This window comes from Nerophis ophidion, linkage group LG09 (assembly GCF_033978795.1).
Source record: "Nerophis ophidion isolate RoL-2023_Sa linkage group LG09, RoL_Noph_v1.0, whole genome shotgun sequence".
In the NCBI taxonomy this organism is placed as follows: Eukaryota; Metazoa; Chordata; class Actinopteri; order Syngnathiformes; family Syngnathidae; genus Nerophis; species Nerophis ophidion.
In genome coordinates, this window is record NC_084619.1 from 23,959,526 (window position 1) to 23,967,134 (window position 7,609).

Genomic DNA, 7,609 nt, shown 5'->3' on the forward strand with positions numbered 1-7,609 from the left:
CCACACGGCGGAGGAAACTAATTTCGGCCGCTTGTACCCGTGATCTTATCCTTTCGGTCATGACCCAAAGCTCATGACCATAGGTGAGGATGGGAACGTAGATCGACTGGTAAATTGAGAGCTTTGCCTTCCGGCTCAGCTCCTTCTTCACCACAACGGATCGGTACAACGTCCGCATTACTGAAGACGCCGCACAGATCCGCCTGTCGATCTCACGATCCACTCTTCCCTCACTCGTGAACAAGACTCATAGGTACTTGAACTCCTCCACTTGGGGCAGGGTCTCCTCCCCAACCCGGAGATGGCATTCCACCCTTTTCCGGGAGAGAACCATGGACTCGGACTTGGAGGTGCTGATTCTCATTCCGGTCGCTTCACACTTGGCTGCGAACCAATCCAGCGAGAGCTGAAGATCCCGGTCATATGAAGCCATCAGGACCACATCATCTGCAAAAAGCAGAGACCTAATCCTGCGGTTACCAAACCGGAACCCCTCAACGCCTTGACTGCGCCTAGAAATTCTGTCCATAAAAGTTATGAACAGAATCGGTGACAAAGGACAGCCTTGGCGGAGTCCAACCCTCACTGGAAACGTGTCCGACTTACTGCCAGCAATGCGGACCAAGCTCTGACACTGGTCATACAGGGAGCGGACCGCCACAATAAGACAGTCCGATACCCCATACTCTCTGAGCACTCCCCACAGGACTTCCCGAGGGACACGGTGGAATGCCTTCTCCAAGTCCACAAAGCACATGTAGACTGGTTGGGCAAACTCCCATGCACCCTCAAGAACCCTGCCGAGAGTATAGAGCTGGTCCACAGTTCCACGACCAGGACGAAAACCACACTGTTCCTCCTGAATCCGAGGTTCAACTATCCGGCGTAGCCTCCTCTCCAGTACACCTGAATAAACCTTACCGGGAAGGCTTTATATACTTGTAAATGTAAATTCCCGACTACTATGCGCAACTTTTTTTCCCTACACTTTGAACCCTGCAGCTTATAAAAAAAACATGCAAATAGTTAAAAACAACAAAAAAAGAGCTAATCAAAGACACTGAAAAGGTTTGTCATTGTTTAAGTTGTGGCGCCATCTTTAGGACAAGTTTGCTCACTGTAGGTGCTGCGGGGAGAATGTCTTCACAGTATATCCTTCTGTTTAGCGCTTTCACCGGCAGTACAAGTGCTGTCCTGTCTTCCAGTCATCCATAGCGTTTCTACTTGTATGGAGTCTTCATTCATCACGCCAAGCAACGTTTGTGAGTTTTACGATATAACTAAAATTATTCATATTTACTAAGCCTCTAGTGTTGCTTTGTGTGCAAGTTCTTAAATTAAATGTAACTTATCTGAACAATATCCAGTGTTGTGGTATTTCAATTAACTGGAATGTAGTGTGCTGTGGGGCCCTATTGTAGTGAATCACACCTGAGACATCATAAATTAATCAAATCTTTATTGGACATGTGAATGTACACAATGTGATGAAGAACATTTTACATAAGTCAATCTAGGGATTTAGATATCTTGTCAGGACACTAATTCTTTTGCCTTCACCATCATTGTTCATTCATTTTTGGTGACTTTATATACTTTGGACCTAGACGTTGAGTCAGAGACATACATGGCGGACAATAACTGATACAGTCTGCTTTGCAAGTCCAAATGCATTGGATGTTTTCCGGCCAGGTAATACAAACCCCACGATACCTTTTATTTTATCACATCCACATGAGCCCGCATTCTCGTTGACTCTCCTTCGACAAATGAACAAAGTTTTTCACCAAGTAGCTGTTAGGACTGGTTGGCACAGTGCTGCCGGAAATGTTCCTTAATGGATGCGTAGACATGAATATGGCAAGAGGTAAGAAATAATCAATTTATTCTAAGTAACAAAGGGAGCTAAATAACAAAAACACTGGAGCTAATAAAAGGCAAACCAAAAACGCTAGTATGAAAACTAGGAAGTACAAATAGACAAACTAAAATGGCACATAGGCACAAAAATAACAAACAAATCATCAGTATGTAAACTGGAAAAAAACAAAGGCTTAGCGTGAGAAACTAGCGAGAATATAAATACTTGCGTGAAAGCAAACGATCAAAAATCCAGACGTACAGTTGCGTGAGAGCAAACTATGAACCCAGAAAAAAATGAACAAAGAGGCTGGCTTAAATAGGAGGGTGATTAGACAAAACAGGTGTGTGTGGACCGGGAGTAGCAGGTGGACTGATGAGTTACCATGGTGACAGGCTAAACAGGAAATAAACAGTCACTTGATGGAGAGTGATACAAGAATGGAAAAATAACTAATAATATGTGTAGATCGAGCAGTGGATCGCAACAGTAGAATCACAGCTGACATTCAAAAGTTCTCTTGCTGTCTGAGAAGTGTTGTATCCAAAATAGCAGCAATCGCTTTCTCTTAAGGTATTCATGTGTGATTTCCACAAGCGTCTGTACATGTAGAAGAAGGAGAACCACGGGCATGTCGGGATTATATATTTCCAGTGGTTAGCTCCGGTTGTTATGAAGCGTTTTTTCTGATGTCACTTCCTGTATGGGCGTGGTCTTTCTGACTTCACTTCCTCTGCGAACCCAGTTTGCAAACGATCAATGAGTCCATACAAAGCTAAGAGCCGGAGATTCAAGGAATACACGGGTGACTTACCCGTGTAAAAAAATATCCAAGGAGGGTTACCTTAAACCAGTGGTTCTCAACCTTTTTTCAGTGATGTACCCCCTGTGAACATTTTTTTTAATTCAAGTACCCCCTAATCAGAGCAAAGCATTTTTGGTTGAAAAAAAGAGATAACGAAGTAAAATACAGCACTATGTCATCAGTTTCTGATTTATTAAATTGTGTAACAGTGCAAAATATTGCTCATTTGTAGTGGTCTTTCTTGAACTATTTGGGAAAAAAAGATATACAAATAACTAAAAACTTGTAGAAGTAATCATCAACTTAAAGTGCCCTCTTTGGGGATAGTAATAGATCCATCTGGATTCATGAACTTAATTTTAAACATTTCTCCAGAAAAAAAGAAATCTTTAACATCAATATTTATGGAACATGTCCACAAAAAAGCGAGCCGTCAACACTGAATATCGGATTGTTGTATTTTTTTTCCACAGTTTATGAACTTACATTCATATTTTGTTGAAGTATTATTCTATAAATATATTTAAAAATGATTTTTGAATTGTTGCTATTTTTAAAATATTTTTTAAAAATCTCACGTACCCCTTGGCATACCTTCAAGTACCTCTAGGGGTACGCGTACCCCCATTTGAGAACCACTGCCTTAAACGATGGTTTTGTGTGGATGACACAGGGATTTGACCAAATAATTATTTGTTTAAGGGGTTATCCAGCTTAGTGTAGACATAGCCTCAGAAAAGTAGCGTCAGATTTACCGCACGTCCGAGCACCCACTGGCAGAAATGTAAATCGGTGCCTATGCGTGCAGGTTTAGAAAAGCGTTTAGTTGAATACAGACCATTTAACAAAGCTGAGCTTGTATGTTTCTATGGACTTCCTTTTACTATTGTGATGTCGGGTGTGGTGAAGTTCGCGCTTTCCCAGTGCTTTTGTAGTGTGGAAAATGTTCTAGAAAAAGTAGCTTTCAAAAGCTCCTCCTGACAAGTTGGTCACCTCCCCTGCTGCTCCGCCATGAACTAGTGAACTCCAGATGGAGAAGACTGGCTCACTTATTAAACATTTATCAGCTGAGTCTTGCTGCTGCGCCCTTGACCTTCAGTCCTGCGACTGCATGAGGCGTGTGGCAATTTGAGCGGGCAGGAAGTTGAATAACGACTTTGCCGGGTTTGCCACTTACCGGCGCTGGCAGGCTGTCAGCAGAGAGAAGGCAATATCATTTGTAGTAAATTACGGGCCTCATAAGTCAAGTTTGCAATGACGGCTCCCTCAGCTGTCACGAGGAGAACACGTCAACCATTACACTGCACTGCAACAGTCACACTTTGTGCTTTTTGGGATGTTGGAACTGCAGCAAAAAAGAAGTCAATCTTTAGGAATTACAGTCCTCTGATTCTATAAGAGGACGCTTTAAATCAGGGGTCTCAAACTCAACCTGGGGGCCACTGGATGCAGAAACTGGGTGAGGCTGGGCCGCAAGAAAAGATTTCTTTAAAAATCTAATATGCACTTTTTGGAGAATTCGCCTTCTTGGAATGGCTTTCCCGCCTTAGCAAACTTCTTGACAGCCCTCCCGATTTCTCCGGGAGACTCCCGAATTTCAGTGAGCCTCCTGACAATTTCCCGGGGCAACCACTCTCCCGAAAATTGTCCCGATTTTCACCCGGACAAAAATATTAAAGGCGCCCCTGTTGCGATCTGCTGCTCAGATCTTCACGTGTTTGTTTTGTCATTCTCAGTCTGACCCGTTTATTTCCTGTTTTTGTCCATCACTATGGTTACACATCAGTCCACCTTTTAGTCTCGCCCCGCACACCTGCTACTAATTTTCACCCTCCTATTTAAGCTCACCTTTTCTGTTTACTCATTCTCGGATCCTAATTTGCCCACGCGCATCAGTGACGACTCTCATCCTTCGTATGTATTTTCTCGCTAGCTCTCACGCTAAGCCACTTTATATTCCAGCTTTCATGCTGAATGTTTTTGTTTACTCTTTTGTGTCCTCGTACCAAGTTTTAGTTTTCCTTGTGTTTTATCCTAGCTTTCACGCTAGCGTCTTTTGTTTACCTTTTCTCTTTACACCAGTGTTTTTGTTCATAGCCTTTTGTTATTAAATAAATACCTTATATCTTACCTTTGCTGTGTTCTGCTTCGACGCATCCACGGGAAAACTACACCGGCATTACCATGCCGAAGAAGAGTCCTCACAGCCCCGAGATAGCACTGCCTTTAACGCCCCCTGGAAGAGTTAGTGCTGCAAGCGATTCTGGGTATTTGTTCTGTTGTGTTTATGTTGTGTTACGGTGCGCATGTTCTCCCGAAATGTGTTTGTCATGTGGGTTCACAGTGTGGCGCATATTTGTGACAGTGTTAAACTTGTTTATACGGCCACCCTCAGTGTGACCTGTGTGGCTGTTGATCAAATATGTCTTGCAGTCATTTACGTCTGTCCGCAGGAGCCTCATACAGCATGTTTGTATGATGAAAATGTGGATGCGTTGACATATGTGTGATCAAAAGTCGGACACAAATTATGACCGGGCTGGTACGCTGTAAGTACAGGTTGTAGAGGACGATAAGGCAGTGTCAAAATGCCACACACTGAACTTTGTTATTTGAGTGAGAATCGACAGATATCCGAGAGAATGATTTCCCTGAAATTCGGGAGTCCCCGAGAAAAATCGGGAGGGTTGGAAAATATGGCAAACATGACGCTGTCAAGCGCCATTCATATAAAACTTGCGGGCCGCACTAACATTAAATTCACATATCAAGGTGCGGGCCGCAAAACAGCGCCTCGCGGGCCGCAATTGGCCTGCAGGCCGCGTGTCTGAGACCCCTGCTTTAAATAGAAACTGTGATGACTTTGATCTACAAAAACCAAAACCAGTGAAGTTGACACGTTCTGTAAATCGTAAATAATAAAAGAATATAATGATTTGCTTACATTTTCACAATGGAGAAACACACATTTTTACAATCTAGTTTAGTGTGCACATTGTGCCGTTAACCAAATGTAAGCGTTGCACGGAACTATAACTACAAAGATGATAGTCATGATGATTTAAGTCTTTGCATCTTACTGTTTTGTTATTTTATTCGTTGAGTGGATAATTTACATTAAAAAAAGTATTGTGCGTCACTCCAGCCGCCAGCCACAAGAGGAGCAGCTGATTGCTTGCACCTGTGCTGATCGGAGTAGTGGTAGCCAACCCAGAGGGTGCTTAAAGTCAACTGACACATCATCTTAAACAGTGGGATGTGTGACGTAGAATTAAACCTCAATTGCTATTGCGACATCCAGTGAACACTTCTAGAACAGCAGTTCATTTCATAAAAAAATTGCAGCTCATTTTTATACTCTCCAAACTCATCTTGTAAGCCGCGAGCCGGATTAAACCTGTTCGTGGGCCTGATGTGGGCCGAACTTTCGACACCCCTGTTCTAGATTATAAATCATGCCTCTCATCTGGATATTGGGAAGATTTAGCCATCAATCTATAAGTTGTTCATGTGTGACATCCAATGTATACCCGGAGATGGAGACAAACATACACAACCGAAAACGGTGTCTGCAGGGAGACTTTTCCTTTTTAACTTTGAGTACATCATGATTGATTCTTCATCTAAAGAAGATATGGACATCCTATCAGTCGTCATGGCAGAGAGAGAATACATCGTACAGTAAACTATCAATTTATTATGTTTGTAGTTTGTATTTCTTTTTCAACACTTAGCAATACTGCTACATGATGTTTAGTGTTTTACAAAAGTTGGATTTGTTTAGCAGAGCTTCTCAAACTTGTAGCTTATCCTCCTTAAACTCAGTATCAAAATATAAGATTTTTTCCAAATGTTTTCCAAAGTAATTGTTGTTGGCTCTCACAAAGTCTGCATGATTTGCATTGTTGTTGAAGGAATCAGCGGTCCCTGCCACTACGTCGCGCGATGCATGTTTGGCTATAGCTCATTGTCTCTCATTATCATTATCCCCCCCACGGTCCTTAGCTTTCTGGAAATGTAACCCCCACAACTACAAACCCAGTTTCCATATAAGTTGGAAAATTGTGTTAGATGTAAATATAAACGGAATACAATTATTTGAAAATCCTTTTCAACCAATATTCAGTTGAATATGCTACAAAGACAACATATTTGATGTTAAAACTGATAAACTTTTTTTTTTTTTGCAAATAATCATTAACTGTAAAATTTGATGCCAGCAACACTTGACAAAGAAGTTGGGAAAGGTGGCAATAAATACTGATAAAGTTGAGAAATGCTCATCAAACACTTATTTGGAACATCCCACAGGTGTGCAGGCTAATTGGGAACAGGTGGGTGCCATGATTGGGTATAAAAGCAGCTTCCATGAAATGCTAAGTAATTCACAAACGAGGATGGGCCGAGGGTCACCAATTTGTAAGCAAATTGTCGAACAGTTTTAGAACAACATTTTTCAACTAGCTATTGCAAGGAATTTAGGGATTCTACCATCTACAATTCGTAAAATCATCAAAAGGTTCAGAGAATCTGGAAAAATCACTGCACGTAAGCGATGATATTACGGACCTTTGATCCCTCAGGGGGCAACTGCATCAAAAACCGACATCAGTGTGTAAAGGATATCACCACATGGGCTCAGGAACACTTCAGAAAACCACAGTCAGTAACTACAGTTGGTTGCTACATCTGTAAGTGCATTGTTATAGACGCAAAGTTCAAAAGCCAACATCTGTGATGGTATGGGGGTGTATTAGTGCCCAAGGCATGGGTAACTTACACATTTCTAAAGGCACCATTAATGCTGAAAGGTCCATACATGTTTTGGAGCAACATATGTTGTCATCCAAGTAACGTTATCATGGAAGCCCCTGCTTATTTCAGCAAGACAATGCCAAGCCACGTGTTACAACAACGTGGTTTCGTAATAAAAGAGTGCGGGT